Genomic DNA, 16637 nt, shown 5'->3' on the forward strand with positions numbered 1-16637 from the left:
TGCACGGGCGACAGATCTGGTTGACATTCCTGCTGTCAGCATGCCAATTGCACGCTCCCTCATTGCTTGTGGCATCTGTGGCATTTTGCTGTGAGACAGAACTGCACATTCCAGGGTGGCCTTTTGTTGTGGGCAGTCTGAGGTACACCTGTGCACTACTCATGATGTCAGATCAGCATCCTGATGTGGCACACCTGTGACGTGGGATGGATTATCTCAATATAGCAGATGTGCCCACTACCACACATTTGGACTGATTTGTGACCACTGTTTGGGAGGGATGGTTATATTGTGTATCTGGAATGAATTTTAGGTCTCTACGTCCATCCCATGGGGAATGGGAGCAGTAACAAAGGTGTTGCGTTTATATTTTTGTTGAGTGTACGTCCACTAGTGAACCGACCGTGAGCTATGGGGTGTTCACGTGTCTGCCTTTAGTCACACACATAGAAAACTGAACTTTCTGAGATTTGCAGCATGAACAGAGACCTGAAGGACTCCACAGGTGAACTGTTAGCAGAGGATTAACTTCCAATGGTCAAACTGAAATATCTTCTTTACAAAAATAAATAATCAGAAGACCGACCCATTGCTTAGGACAGGAGATCAAAAATAAAATAAAATAAAGGTGCTTCAGAGCTGTCAGTAATCAAATATCATTACAATCTCTAAGCAGCGTATTCAAACTGTTTCGCCCCATTCTGACACCCTAATAAAATGTATCAGCGTCTGCTACCTCCGTGTAGTCACTGAGCTCTTTGTTCCCCATAACCTTGGTTAAAAAGGAAAGTTTAAATAATATTTCAGCATAAAAGCATTCCTGCATTCAAAGATTCACCCAGGAAAAAAAAGACTGGAGATGAAGCTCTCAAACCAGTAGGTTTAAGACGTGTTACAGAAATGTGGAATTTCTTCTTCATCTGAAAATATTTCTGCATTTTTCTGGAGAGCTCTTCAGAAAACATTTGACCTCTTTAAAGACCCTATGCTGAAGTGATGACAATAGACCACCTACGCTTAAATTCAAAGGCGTTTTAATTCTCACAGCTACATTTATAACCTCTATTGCATCTAAACACTCAACACTACCACTTTTATCACTGTGCAACAGGCTTTAAATACCAAGCTCAGCCTGAATAAATACTTGCTATATTTCACTTCTCTGCACATGAGGTCTGTGAACCTCATTCTTGGGGTTCATAGTGTAAATACCCATTCAAGTAAAAATGTACTTAAATTATTGCTAAAAGCTTGTACTCGTCAGCATTACAGGAAGACAGACTGTGGTTCCGATCTCACACGAATTACTCCATTACGGTACACTCATCAGCATAAAGAAACCATGCAAATGTTCTAATGAGAGGAATTTTTGCATAAGGCAAAAAAAACCAAACTGACAAGATCACATTTGCATAAACTGGAGCTTCATCCACCAGCTGTTAACTGGTTAAAATGGCATAAAGGCTGAAACGATATGAGATTCTCCAAATTTTTCCATCTTCGCGAGTCCTCGCAAGCCGTTTTTGTACACGGGGCTCAACTGTAGTTTAACAAACCACAATCATAAACAAATGCTTCAGATCATGAGCCACTCCAAGCCTTTTCTAGACTTGTGTCCTCCTGCCATCTTGGTTTCACTGAATCTAATCTGGCCTTCCAGTTCAGGAGACACGTTTGCACTTTGTGATGAATCCTCAGTTTGTGAAGTTTCCTCTTTTTGGTAAACCTGGGTGATGATATGATGTCCTGGATGGATGCATGTTTTACTTTGGTTGATGTTGGGGGGGGGAAAAAAACACTAGTGTGCACTTCAACCACATCATGAGATTGCATCATCTACTGTGGTGGAATACATGAGAAAATTATGCAAAGTATATCCCGGTGTGTAGGGATTACGTGGTATTAAACACGAATACGTAATAGCCGCCAGGTAGAACAACAAAGCTAACATTATACTGCCAACATGCCCAACAGATGCAGCACTGTTCATATCATTTGCAGAATGAAGCAACTGTGTCAAAGTCAGTAAAAATAACTTTATATTTATTTACCGAGATGTGAGATTTACATGATTTTGCACCAGAGAGATCTGCAAATCAGAAAGTCTATTTTCAAAGTTCGGTGTGGGCTTTATGGGTAAGAAGGAGAAGAATGTGCTGTAGGTCAGTAAGTAGACCAAGAATAGCCTCTAAATAAGAATATAAGAAATGTGAGTCTACAGAAGGACAAAGCCAGCCATTAAAAGCCAAACATAGACCGTGCAGTGGTGAATAAGGCCTGTGAGATTTGTAAGTTCCATGTAAGACGGCACAGTGTGTAAGTAACAATGGCACACCCCAACTTTAAGTCTTTTAACCCTTGTGTGGTGTTCGTATTTTTGTTACTCAGCCAGTGTTCATGGGTCTGGTGGACCCGCTAGAGTTTTGGCTTTCCAAATTAACACTATCAAACAATTTTATGTTAAATTACTCAACAGATGTTTACTTCATCCCAATTACAAGACATATGAACAGCAAACATGGTTAATTTTTTCCCTTTACCTTTGTTAGATCACATTTATGAATTAATGTGCTTCTCGTTTTTCTTTTATATAAAATGTTATAAATAAATCAGTTATAATCAAGTGGAGTGAGTGGAAAGACACAACACATTTACACGTGAAAAAATAATTAATTGTTTAATTTTTCTTTTGAAAAAAACTGAACACGGGTCTCACAGACCCGAACACCATACAAGGGTTAAAAGTAAAATTCTAAGTATTTGTATTTAGAGGATAATTTAATCTCTACATGAAAGGTTCTCTGGGTTTGGTTCTCGGCTGCAAACTGACCTCGAACTTGGTGTAAAGCTCCGTGAAGAACTTCTGGTTTCATCACTGTGCATCCATTATCTCGGACTAAAATATAAACTTGCTCAGAAATTGCAGAAAGGGAAAAAAATCTTTTTCACTGTAAAAACTTTGTTATATTTGTCACAATAAATAACCCATTTGAGATTCTTAATCTTCCTAAATACAGCCACTGTATCTCAGGGAATCCAGTAGTTTGATATTAACATTGATGTTTGTGTGGACGAAGGTTTTGATGAAGAGGAGAGGTTAAAGAATAAGAACTACAGTTAGGCTCATGTGAGCCATGAAAGGGGCCCAGTAGCAGATGGACGCTGGAGAGAGACATTAGTCACACAACAATCAACTCTGACTACTGGGCGACTCTTCTGCACCCCGGGCACCCCCCCCTCCCTGCGTGTCTCTCTGTCACCAGGCAGGCCCGGGCCACTCGAGCCAGGACAGCAGGCTTCATAGTGTCAGTGCCAGCCCTCAGGAGAACACACACGGGGCATACAGCCACAATCCTGCAGCTGCCTCGGACTCTCATGTTTTCCCCGTGTGTCGCCTTTCTTCCACTTTCACTTGATTCTCACAGCTCTTCCACAGGCCTGCTACATGCGTGTGTTTGCAAATATGCAACGTTTATGGAGGTTATAATGAAGATGGAAGCTTTTACTGGCGTGCGATTGTCTGCATTATCAGAAGAAACCTGTTTGTGTGTGTAATTGTGCTTGTATGTGTGCATCAGCAGGAGGTCGTGTTGCTATACAAGTTGAATGTTTTATCCCAGCCTAGGCAGTTCCTTTCACTCATTCTTCTGTTGGACCACTCAACGGCATCTGTTTCAACTGCTTCCAACATTTGCACACACACACACACACACACACACACACACACACACACACACACACACACACACACACACACACACACACCGGTTTTTATAAAAAGAGGATTTTCCCATAATCCTCAAAGCAAACATTGTTCCACTTTATAATGTTTAGCCATGTTTTAATGTTGTAGCCCATATGGCCCAAAGAGAATTATTCACCATCAGGGATGACATTTCTTGTACTCTGCTTATTTTAATATTGCTATTTTACTTCAAGGACCATATGGCACAATATTCATTCTTTACAAGTATGCAAGTGTGACTAAAGCATTCAATATCTAAGCAGACTCGGGGGTGCTTCATTCATCTTCCTATGTTAATAGCCTCCACTACAGAGGTCCCAAGGTAAAAATCATTCAAGTACACCTCATGTTATTCAAGCAGTCAGAATGTATTTAAATGTGTGATTCTGGGCCGAGCTGATGTGCCGTCCGTCCCTGACTTCCACCCTGGTCATCACTATAGGAACAATTCTGAAAAAGAGAAAAATGTAGTTCTATTTTCTCTTACTAATGCATGCACATATCTACTACTCTAGTAAATTAAACCTTTGAATATAAGGACTTTGCAACATCTGAGGTGGGATTTGCTACAACATGGATGTTACAAAGACCGGGGGCTGCAGTACTGAACTTTCCTAGCACTCATCCAACAGATGTGCAAATGCCAATGAATATTTCACAATCTGTTCAGACTTTAGGCATTCCTTTACCTGCCTGTCCTCTAATCTGTGTGATGGGGAATTATTGTCCTTGTGTAAAAATCCAGAGCATTGCCTGCTAAAGTAGGCTTCATAGACTGTATATAAAGGATGGATGTTACCATTGATACACCCTTTTATTAGTGGACGCTAACGGTTATATATTGGCTGCTACCATGTGATCAGAAGTGACCATAGTTGAGGGTGCATTAGCATTTTGGTGAACGCACATATCCCAAACAACAGGCTAATGGAGGGGTTGTCCCACATGCCAAGCACTTCTGGTCAACAAAAACAAATAACTCCAGTTCAGTGACGTCAGGTCAGGTCGCAGTGGCTACTACTGTTACACGTGAGGAAAATATTTGGAAATGATTCTTCTAAAACTGTTTGTGTGTCAAAGAGGATTTACACAAAGTTTTGTAACTGTTTGTGGTCATGTATGTGCTTAGGTCCATTTAAAACATACCCCATGCTCTGTAAAAATAAACATAAATACTATGTAAAGCACTGCTACAAATAGTTAAATATGTAAATGAGTCCAAAGAATGTTTGGGGGGGGGGGGGGGGGGGGTGTCTGCTTGATTGTTTGTTTTTGTTTGTCTCAGAATCAAGTATTTGAAAAATGTAAGTCATTTGGAGATTTCTTATAAATAAAAGTTAACAGATAGGAACATTGCACCACAGCGCTATAAGTCTTCTTTTTCTAATTATTAAAAAAGAATACTACAATTAAAAATAATCTCAAAATTTAAGTGTTTACTGTGAAAAAAAAAACATCTACATTGTGTGTGCTGCACTACTTTCAAAGCTTGAACTTTAATTTACAGACTCAGTCCCCTAGGAGCAAGCACTGGGTGACAGAGTGGGAAGGAAAAACTATATTTTAACAGGAAGTCCGGGTAGAACCAGGATCAGGGAGGGTCGGCCATCTGCCACAACTGGCTGGGGTGGGGGTGGGTGGGGGCAAGAGGCAAGAGAACAGAAAAAAACAAAGATTTTTTTTTTTTTTTTTAAAGGACAAAACACAGAGAGACAAGCATAAAACCATAACTATAGAAGAGAGGGAAGACAGTCACATATTCAAAGGTTTGGTCCAGAACCTTCCAGAATAACAGACTGTGACTGTGTTACAACCGTTAATATATGGCATCTCAAATGTACTGGGAATAGTTCACTATGAGTTTTTTGGTTCCCCCTTCTTTCCTTAACACTGAGCACATGCCATTCATGCAATGAGCACAGAACATTGTGCATTTTATACTTCTAATCAACCAGATTTACTTTGCTTTTCACACATTAGAGTGAAGGTCATCCTAATCTCTACAAGCAGATATCTGCTGCGAACATGCAGACATATGGACATCCAAGGAACGAAAGCAGGCAATGAATAGGAGGCATTGTTTCCACGCAGATAAACAGCCCATGTTAAGAGTTAAAGAACTGAAACCAAGGGTTGAAACCTTTAAAATGTTAAAAAAGAATCGACATTCAAACACAAATACACAGAACAGAAAGTCTTAACTCATACATCTATTATCCAGGGCATCGAAGGTTTAGAGACTGGATGTCTTTAAGGGTCAAAAAGGATAAACTACACATAAAACCTTTCAAGGATGCAAGCCTTTGTCTACTTCTGGCTTGAGCAGCACCTGCTTAAGCAGGTACATTCCTACCTTAATGTACTGATGGCATAAAATAATATTAAATGTTACTGCGATATATTGTACACTAGTGCCAAACACTAACAAATCGAGTGAAATAACGTGATCAGCAGTCAACTAACTAAACAGCATGTCTTCGTCTCATCTTCCACCACTCATTCCCAACTAGTTGCATGAGATGGCCATCCCCACTTGAGCCTGGTTCTGCTGGAGGTTTCTTCCTGTTGAATGGGAGTTTTTCCTTCCCACTGTCACCAAAGCGCTTGCTCATAGGGAGTGATCTGATTGTTGTGTCAGCCAACAATTCTCTGTTTTCTCTGTATTATTGCGGCGTCTTTACCTTACAATACAAAGCCCTTAAGCAACTGGGCAACTGTAGTTGTAATTTGGAGCTATATGAATAAAACTGAATTCAACTGAAAAACTTACAGGGAGAAAGGATTTTTTCCAGCACTGATGGACGTCACCGGAACTCCAATCCAAGAACTTGATAATTAAACTGAGTGGATTTGAACTGAATACACATACTGACCACATGAATACAAAACTCTGCTTTTTTCCCTTTTTACACCAACTCTCTTGCAGTTTAGAAAGTATGACCAGCCCACTCTCATTCCAGAGGTTACAATTAACACTGCTGGTGTGCCTTTGTCTACAAAGGCATCCTTTTAGGAGGGGGTTATCCTACCCAAACTAGGATCATTCCATTACTTTGACTAACCCCAACCACGGAGTGTTAGTCAAAGTAAAAAGTGATAAAAAAAAATAAACTGAAAAAATAATCAGCGAGTGGGGGAAAAAAAGTGCAAAAACACAAGAGTCAGATAAGGACACAAACCACAAACTCATGGTTGATGAACTCCCATCTGCACAGCCTCTTAGTACAGCCTCTGTAGGTCACAAAAGCAGCACCTTTATACATCTATAGAAATACATACACACACAGCTGTAGCTGGTGCATCAAGGAACCGACACCAAGAGAGGTGTAATGACATTACTTGCCAGAACTGTATTTTGTAGCACCCAAGGGTGAGAATGCGTTGGTATGACAATATCACAGTATGACTGCTTTGATAGGGATCTTGTCCTTTGTGCTCGTCCACTCCCATAAGACACAAATAAGAAAGTTGTAGTGAACGAAACCCTAATATCAAACGGCTGAAATGACCACGGCGCAGAAGACAGGATATAAAATTTCATCTAAGATATTTGTAAGAACGGCAGCATTAGATACCCTGCATTGAACAGCAATCAACAGAAATCAGTATCGTACTAATTAAATTCATTATACTAACAATATTCAGCAGCGTTTCTCACGTGATCTGAAGCTGGAAAGGTGTTTTGTTTGGTTTCACTAGTGGCTACCTACTTTTATGGATAATCCATATGAGACCCTACAAATGCCTTCCATTCAGACCAAGCCGATTATTCTTGGTTCCATTTCTAATGTAGACTTTAATCAGTTTTCTACTCCGTCACATGTGATTTTTGACTTGGCATTGATGCACGTGTCCGAGTTCAGACTTTTTGATATAATTTGGTCACGATTTCAATTAATCCATTACTGATAAGTTCATTCTGCTGAAGACAGACTGAAAAAAAAAAACCTTTATCCACGTCTCCAGTTCTTCTGATTAGTTCTGACCCGATTTCATTTTGTAAAAAAAACAAAACAAAGACATATTCATCAGGCTGAATAATAAAGCTGCATCAGTGAAAAGAAACCTGCAAAGCATCTTTTATTCTTTCTCGGCACTAATACGCACTTGAGTAAGACAGAGAAAGTTGCTTTATGAGTGGTGAAGAGGCTGTGATTCACAGCATGCGCTCCTCATTATTTCACCATCTCTTCTCACGGAGGCATTACCATTTATGCACACACGCAGTAATTGGTCACAGATTGCACACTGATACAGTGAAGTGCTTATTTCCTCCTGAAATATGACGGTAAAAGGTTCAGCTAGCAGCTCTCCTCTCTGCTCGCCGTCCTTACCGTTATTCCTCATCCACCAGCTTTAGGTTGGTTTTTTTGCTGAGTCAGACAGAGTCATTATCCAGTCTCTTCCTTGGGAGGGTGGAGGGAAATTGGAGGATGAGGGGGGTGGGGTCACACGTCACACAGACACACACGCAGGAGACAATATCCTCCACCAGAGGAAAGGGAGGCCTGGGGAGGTTACAGCAATACAACACCGTTTAATAAGTGTGAACACAGGAGCGTTGTGCCGAGGCAGACACCACGTGTGCTGCATGTGCGTGCATCTGTGAGTCTTAACCCACACCTAGTAAAGGAACAGCGTACGGCTGCATGGATGCGAAAAAGAGTACAGTGACCTCCATCTACCCATCTCGTTGCCACGATTACATCCTCTAAAGCCAACACGAGCTCCGCTCGCCTCAAAACACACGTACAAAACGAATTAGCCCCTGAACTGTGTTTTCCATCTGTGGTCCATTAAAACTTGGGTACTGCTTTATTTAGACAGTAGCAGGTAAAGAGGCAGAGATTGTGGCGGCTGCGCACCCCTTATTTAAATATAGTGCTTTGTCAGCACTGTTTCATTTGTTTGTTTGTTTTGGATTCCTCTCTCCTAAGCTGAAACTCCAGCTGGACTTTATCACAGACCACAAAGGATCAGAACAAATGGTCTTTAAGGTGATCCGGGGGACAAATCAACAGCGGAATAATTAAATTTTTAAAAAATGCTGCTTTATGTTGAATCAGCTCAATTGTTTACTCACTGAAAATCTACTATAATGTGCCATTAACTCATATCTCTGAAAGTAAGTATAATCATCAATCATTTTTTAGGGTAACTTTTATTTGAATGATTTTTGTCATTTTATTGTGCTCTCAGAGGGTCGTCTGTCCCTCCCAGAGATTAACTTTGTAAACAAAAAAACTAGTTAAGGACAACTTGAACGATCTAAAAAATAATTTGTAAAATTTGAGATTCTAGCATTTCAATAGTCTCTGTTGCTCGAACTGAGTTTTAAACTAGTTTTGGTTTTGTGTCGTCTCCCTACGCTTTCCTTTTTCCACCCCACACCAGTCATGGCAGGTGTTTGCCCTTCACTGAGGTTGGGTGTGCCAGAAGTTTCTTTTCTCTTGCCAAGTTCTGCTTACAGGAAATCATCTGATTGTCGTTTCCCCTCTAATACTCCAAGTGTCTTTACTATACAGTATAATGCGCCTTGAGGCAACTGTTATTATGACTTGCTGCTACACTTAATTTCACTATATACAAATATGGGAACATAGCAGCAGCTAAATCTCTAATGTTGAGGCTTCAAAATACAGCCTGGAGAGCTGACATTGTGCGATCAACATTAAGTAAGGCAGAACAAAGCACTGGTTTGAAAGTCTTCATTTGTGACATTTCTGAGCTACTGTAACAAGCTCAGAGCCCATGGTAGGTAAGCTAGCCTTGCGCTGGTAGCTTTATTTATGGATGTTTGTTGTATGTCATTCCCTATCTCTCCTTCCACTTCTATGTAATGCTATACTGAAACTTACATAATAACATAAACTGCACAAAAAGATTAAATTTACATGTAGTCATACTATGACTTCTAAGTGTCCCTTGGAAGTCAGAACTGGGAAATTACTTTATTCCCGAGTTAGCGCGTTCCAGCAGAAATGTCATAAAAGTAAAAAATGGAGTTCGCACCACTCAGGTCTCGCTAACAATACACCGTGAAACTTGTTGTTTTGCACAGAAAAACACAGCTACAGCACGTCAGATAAAGCCTGCGTCACGGAGTATTTAGCGAGTCACAATACATGACAGTGGCTGTACAAACTAAAAGTTTTATAGCTTTACTGAAGTCTAATTCAATGCCGCCATCTTGGACTCTTAACTTGGAGATTCTCCAACTTTCCAAGTAAGGAATTCAAGTCGATGATCATTCCAAATTCAATTTATGATTTGAACGTTAGCATTATCTAGCTTGAGGTTGCGAGCATTAGCTAGGCTAATTGGCTAGGTGCTACATGTCAAGGCTAAAAAAAAAAAAAATATTGAGACAGTAAAATTAAAAGCCAGGTTTTAATTATAAATTGCTTAGCTTTAAATGTGCAAGAGGAGAAAATATAATTTCATCTTTTAAAAATGAAAAGGCCACAGGATTCTTTTTTGTGCTATTTTCTGCTGCTGTTCACTAATGCTAATAGCAAATCTAAAACACAAACCAGTGTTAGCTGAATTACCATAAAAAGGATATAAGTTCAAAGAAAAAGAGAAATAGACTTATCAGAACAAACAACAGTGAGTAATCACCATCAGGCCTGCTGAACACAAAAACCGAGGTCGTGAGCACAACAGCAGGGAAACATTTTTCCACTGTGGGAGTTTTCAGAGAGCAGAGCGAGCAGTTGGCCCACTCTGTGGAGTGTTTATCGTGTCAATTCTTCCAGCCGGGAAAATACATAAGTAGTAGTTGAAATCTAGACTTCCTTTTCACTTCCTGCTGAGGTCAGGAAATGTGAGGGTTGATTCAGACTTCCCACAGTGGGATGGTTGGACTCATCCATTCCTCTGCTTGGTGCTCAAAACCCCCGAAAGGCTGAGATCCTGCTTACAGTATTTATTTCTGTTCTTACTTTCGAAATAAAATATGTGAACTTACTGTTCTCGGTGGTATTTTCAGTATAGGTTAAATGTAGCTTTAAAAGTAATGTGCAAAAATTCTATTTTTATCTAGTTATTTATTTCCGTTTTTGCAGAAGAAAAACAAAAACATAAAAGCTTTACAAATAAAATAAGATCACGTGACTCAAAGGGAATATCAAAGACATCAGCGTCTTTATACACGAGCTCCATTCTGCAGTTTATTCACACAATGGCTCAGCTCCCGCGACAAGGATTAAGCCAAGTCACTTTTTTCAGTGGAGATCTTCATTGAGTTTTTTAAGTTAGGGATTAGGGTTAATCCATGCCTGCCTTTGTATGTTCAGTAAAAAAAAATGTACATGGATTATGATCAGTGTACACTGATCAGCCACAGCAATTATGCCCATGACAGGTGAAGTGATTGCACTGCAGAAAATTGCAATGCCAGCAAATCTTGATGTTTTGCTGATGACCACCTAAACAATGTTAGAGAGAAAACACAGGACCCCATAGCAACAACACTCCCCGGTGACTCTTCCCTCCTCTGGAAGGACAGTGTGCCTCATATGGCTTAAAAAACTGCTCAGCTACAAACTCAAGGAAAACAGCACAGAGCCCAAAGGTGTTAATTGACCTCCATGTTTTCAGGATCCACTCAAGCATACACCAGAATGCACAGGACCCAAAATCACGTATCTGTGTCCCGATGTATCACACGATATCGTTGACTAATATCAGCTAATGACATACCATTTACTGATATTGCTGGGAAATATTTAGCTGTTGTGGCACATCAGGTTTGGGATGTGAAATGTTTAGGAATCAAAACAGTGAAATAGTTTTTTTGTTTCATTTAAATGGGGCTATATTAGTTTAGATAGAAAAAATTGATAATTACAAATAATAAAAACTAAATTTAAGTAAAAAGAAAAAAACTGTTATTAGCATCAGAATGTCACAATGAGTGCATCACTAGCTTATTATACTGCAAAAAGTAAAGCCATGTAAAGCTGGTTTCACGTCTTGTGGGTATGAATGTGCTTTTATGGGCTATTTTGTTTTATTTTTGCTTGTTTGCTTCTAATAGAGACATGTTGCCGTATCTTACAACATGTTGCAGAATCACACGTTCGGTAACAGCATTCTTATCATCTTCAAAGTGCAACAACAGTGTTGTTGTGTGACTTAAGTGATTATTGGCACAGATACAAACAACGAAAGAGACACATTTTCAGATACAGTCACATCTGTGTGGATGTGAGAGACACACTGAAAGACGAGGAGCTCGGGCAGTCAGGCAAGCCAGCACAGGCTCCGCCAGCCTCCTGCAGCCACAATCCAGCCACCACCACCACCCCCCATCCGGCTCCCTTGCACACCAGCATCCCCTATTCCACCCTACTCCCCCACCCCACCCAGGAGGATGCCTATTGTTCCCCCATCTCCTAAACAAAGCCTGCACCCTCACAACCTCACCCCCAAAACCACCCTCTCTTTCCCCATCTAACCCCTTTGCCCTCCCTCAGCACACACACTCACACACACACACAGCTTTGCTGCTCTAATAAACCGGCTCAGCTCCCTAAATTTCATTACATACAAGCCCGGACCCCCACCCACCCAGCCACCCCCCCCTTCCCTTCTTTCTTTTACAGTTTTTCCCCTCTTGGCAGAGTTTATCTTTGCGTATCGTGCTGCATGCTAAATATTGGGACATCAGAACAGAATGCACTACAACAACAACAGAAACTGCTCGATGAAAAACCAGGAAGCTGAAAAACTGGACTGCAGTGACACTGGAGGAATTAATTTATCGTGAGAATTAAAAGGAAGATTGTGTCTTTTTTTTTTTTTTAAAAGAGAAATTTTAAAAAAAAAAGAAAAAAGAGCAGAGCAAACATCTTGCAAGCCAGCAGCATCCGTTCATTTGCAGGATTTACTGTATCACCTGTTGATTCAGCCAAAATGACAACTTGCACTGGCAAAAAAAAAAAGAACTACAACTACATTTGAAATTATAAACGAAACAAGTGGGACGTCACAAGACATCATTTCATTTGCCACGAAGATTACTCCTCCTAATCCCAGTTCCACAAAAATCTGTGTGCCGGATTTTGTCCTCCTGTTTAGAAATGAGTCGACAGATGAAACAACAAGGAGGACGGCAGCGAGCAGCGCCACTCCAAACTCCACCATATTGCAGCAGCATTGGTGAAGTAGATGAAAACACACACACACACACACACACACACAAACATGCACACATACACAGCGGTTGTGACTAAAGCACACAGAGGCCATATGGTGCGTCCTCATCCACCAACGCCTGTTGCTGCTTCAACAATGGGGCTGCCTGGCCTGGACAGCAAGAGGCAAACACACACATCCACAAATGTGTGTGTACACACACACACACACACACACACACACCAAATGGTCGTTAGTCAGTCAGTCTGCGTTGCTTAGGCCCCGAACAAACGCCTGGATTTGCATTCTGCACCTCCCTTTATTCTCCTCCTCCCCTCCCTCTCCCCCTCACTCACACACACACACACACACACACACACACACACCCCTGGTCTCTACAGGTGCACGGAGCACTCAAAACAGATGTCAACGGACTGGAGAAGGAGAGGCACGGGTGAGTGAGGGGGAGAGGGGAGGAAAGTGGAGGCTGTTTGCCCAGAGCGACTGACAAAGCTTTGTACACTTGCGGGCCTAGACACGGCAAAGACAATGACACACACACACACACACACCTTACTCTGTTACACATTCAGGCCGGCCTGATTTGTCACTGTTGGAAACTTTAAAGGGGGGATGAGCGTGAATAGAAAACGCAATTTGCATCCACATTCAGATTCGCCCTCTTAAAGACAGGTTTTAAAAGTAACCTGCTCCACTTGGAGAAATCCACATTTCATTAATGATTCCAATGTTATAATTTGCACATCTGCCAAAACAGAGCCTGAACAAAGTAATTGTTCACACACTTTTAAAAAGGTGGAATGAAATATTTGGAATACCTCTGCAGAAAAACTCTTTTGTTTTCCGGATCATTTTAAAAAACACTTAAATGCATCCCACACTTTTTTTGGCACTGGCTGTTCTGAAACTGGGGCAGTGATGAAATTCACCGCTTGATCGACAATGTCAGGTGTTACTTCATCATTTGGACCATTTTAAAAGGCAGAATATGCAGAATAGTCTTTCCCTCCTTGTTTTTTATATATTTCATGAACAAAACGATACATTCAGTGACGTGGGGAAATAGAGCACCAGACATCTTTAAAAAAAACAAAAACAAAAGAGACAAGAATTAGAAAATTACACTGATAATGGAAACAGCTACAAGTTACATTCCTCACTGATTCCATTGTAATTACTGGACTTGTTGCACAACTTCACATTAACAAAACATTCATCTCCAATATCCCCAATTTCATTTAGCCGCATCAACTCTATTCAAAAAGAAGCCCAAACTAATATTCTCTGAAATATAATCCTTTTATCCAACATCGCCCTCCCGACATCTAACAGAAGGATTACTGTAACAGAATTAATGCATCTACTATGTTTCATCCTACAGGCTGTAATTTTCTCCAATAATTACATTGTGGTTTGGCCCTGCTTTGCCACACATCTCCAGCCATCATAGAGGACAGGAGCAGTCCTTTGATCAATATTAAAAAGGAAGTACAGAACACAACTACATAGGCTCATGTGAGGAGCTGCTGGAGAACAAGGACACTTGTGATTTGTGATGTGTTTAATTTTTGCAGGCAGCTTTTACTCCAAACTGACAGACGCGTGGAGTGGAAGGAGTGTCAGCATCACAGATCTCCATTTAGACTTATATATATATATATATATATATATATATATATATATATATATATATATATATATATATATATATATATATATATATAAAGAAGAGCTTTAAAGCTCTTCATAAAAGTCATTTTCTATAAAGGTGGAATAAGAAGTAAATGCGTTAACAGATCTCCCAAACGGGCTGTGTGATGGTGCTGAGAGTGAGCGTGTAATGTGTTCTGTCCACTGGGTAAACACTGGCTGTGTGCATGTTATCAGCCTATGGCCTGTTTCTGTGACTGGGGCCTGCCTGCCTGCCTGCCTGTGTAGGAAAAGAGAAAACCCCGCCGATGCAACAAGTCCCCCATTCACTCCCAGCTTTGTTAAGCTGCCTCCCAGCGCTGCTGCGAAAAGCTTTTCATCCACAATCTCTCAATCTCCCGTGGACACATTCCCGTTTTTAAAAACAGAAAACACGTGATTTTTAGCTTACGACAGAAAGAAGTGTTAGGAAACAAGGTTTGTTTTCTGGTGTCGGAAGGAAGGGGAATAAAACTGTAGTGAAAGCGACATCCCTCGCTTTGAAGCTCAACACGGCGCAGTATTAATAAGCTTGTTAGACTTGTTCAGCGTGTAGAATAGGTGTATTTGTGGCGATTTGTATTCCAGTGTCGCCAAAACTGTTTTAATTTGAGCTTCAGTGACCACTTCAGGATTTTAGAAACAAGCGAAACGTCCGGGGGCTTTCAGGCTACAGGCTGAAGAGAGCGAAGGGAGGGAGGGGGGGACTCCTCCTAGGGAACTTACCTCGATTCATACGCCTCTTTATGGATTAATTCCCACACTTTTCACCGGATCGGAGTCGCTACAGCAGCGGGAAGCCCTCCGCCAACTCCAGAGTCTCCTCTCGGTTTTGGTTTGAGGAAGGATCGGGCGCGCTGAGTGCGTAAAATACGCAGCGTCTCTCCAAGGATGCGAAATATGCGCGGAATGGGAGCAGGAATGAAATGAACGCAGCGGACTGAGTTGAACGGGGCGGGGTGAGAGGGACTGGCGTCACCCTGGATGGATGAAATAGAGTGAGTGAGAGATGGGAGGATGGGTGGAGAGAGAGAAAAAAAAGAAAGAGAAAAGAGCGAGGGGGAAGGGGAAGGGGCCGGACTGTACAGGCTGCGTTCAACAACAAAAGAGTGGAGCGCCCAAACTCTATTCAGGAAGAGGAGGAGGAGGGTCGAGATAAAACACAGTCTGCTGTGCGGGGCTGACAACTAATCAGATAAGGTGACGCTAAAAGAAAGAGAAAAACACTTTGGATGGGAGCTTTGTGGCAGGAATTCAGAGACTCAAAAAGTTAGTCAACCACAACCTAGAAATATTTTTTAAATCTGATTTATAATCAATAAAAACGTGACGTGTGTAACTTTCGTCTGCTGTTATGCAAGCCTAGGTTTGAGTATTCGTGTTTAATGGTCTGCAGTTAAGTTTAAACGCAATATTTCACCTAACAGACTGAGTACTCACACAACTACAAAAGTCTGCGTCCACAGTAAATAAAAGATGGATGTAGCCATCACGCAAGTAGTGTTTTTGGACATGTTTGAACCAAAGAATTTTGAAAAGTTATAACTTAGGGCCATCCTTAAAATCCACGTACAGCTATAATGCACAAATACCCATAATTGCTAATCAATGCTAAGTAAAATTCTAATAAGAACACTATAAATCAAGACGCACAGCTCTTGCACCACAGAGCAGAGACTGACACATATATTTGTAAGATGATTAACAACCTTTTCCCACTTAGTCATTTACAAATGAGGTGTCCACATATAATAAAACATAATATGTAGTTGCACGGGTTGTGTTTTTTAAAAACCCCGAAAGAACAACCTGTTACACATTTTTAGTAATGCTACGTCTGTGCCATTAATGCTAGCGAACTGAAGGGGAAATGCTTGACAGATTGATGGACTCCATGCAGGAACAGCAACAGCTGGGGCAAACCACTAAAAAGACAAGCAAGCACAGGCTTGACATTTAGGCTAATTTAACATTATCAGAGGCTTGAAGTTAATGCTGCTTTGTGTTGGTTTAACGTTACAGACCGAATGGAGCAGGATTT

The 16637-nt window shown here is 40.9% G+C and overlaps 1 protein-coding gene across 1 annotated transcript in view; it reads right to left on the minus strand.

Annotated features, from left to right (window-relative positions):
- The window catches only part of tead1a (TEA domain family member 1a), a 45618-nt gene extending 30128 nt beyond the window's left edge, over positions 1–15490 (minus strand). The window contains exon 1 of the mRNA XM_085358712.1: positions 15323–15490. The gene's annotated coding sequence lies outside the window, so the exon portion shown is untranslated. The remainder of the gene's footprint in view (positions 1–15322) is intronic.
- Positions 15491–16637: the final 1147 nt, after the last annotated feature.

Source organism: Diplotaxodon limnothrissa, linkage group LG7 (assembly GCF_057381915.1).
Source record: "Diplotaxodon limnothrissa isolate DT_005_m linkage group LG7, D_limnothrissa_male_GT1.1, whole genome shotgun sequence".
NCBI lineage: Eukaryota > Metazoa > Chordata > Actinopteri > Cichliformes > Cichlidae > Diplotaxodon > Diplotaxodon limnothrissa.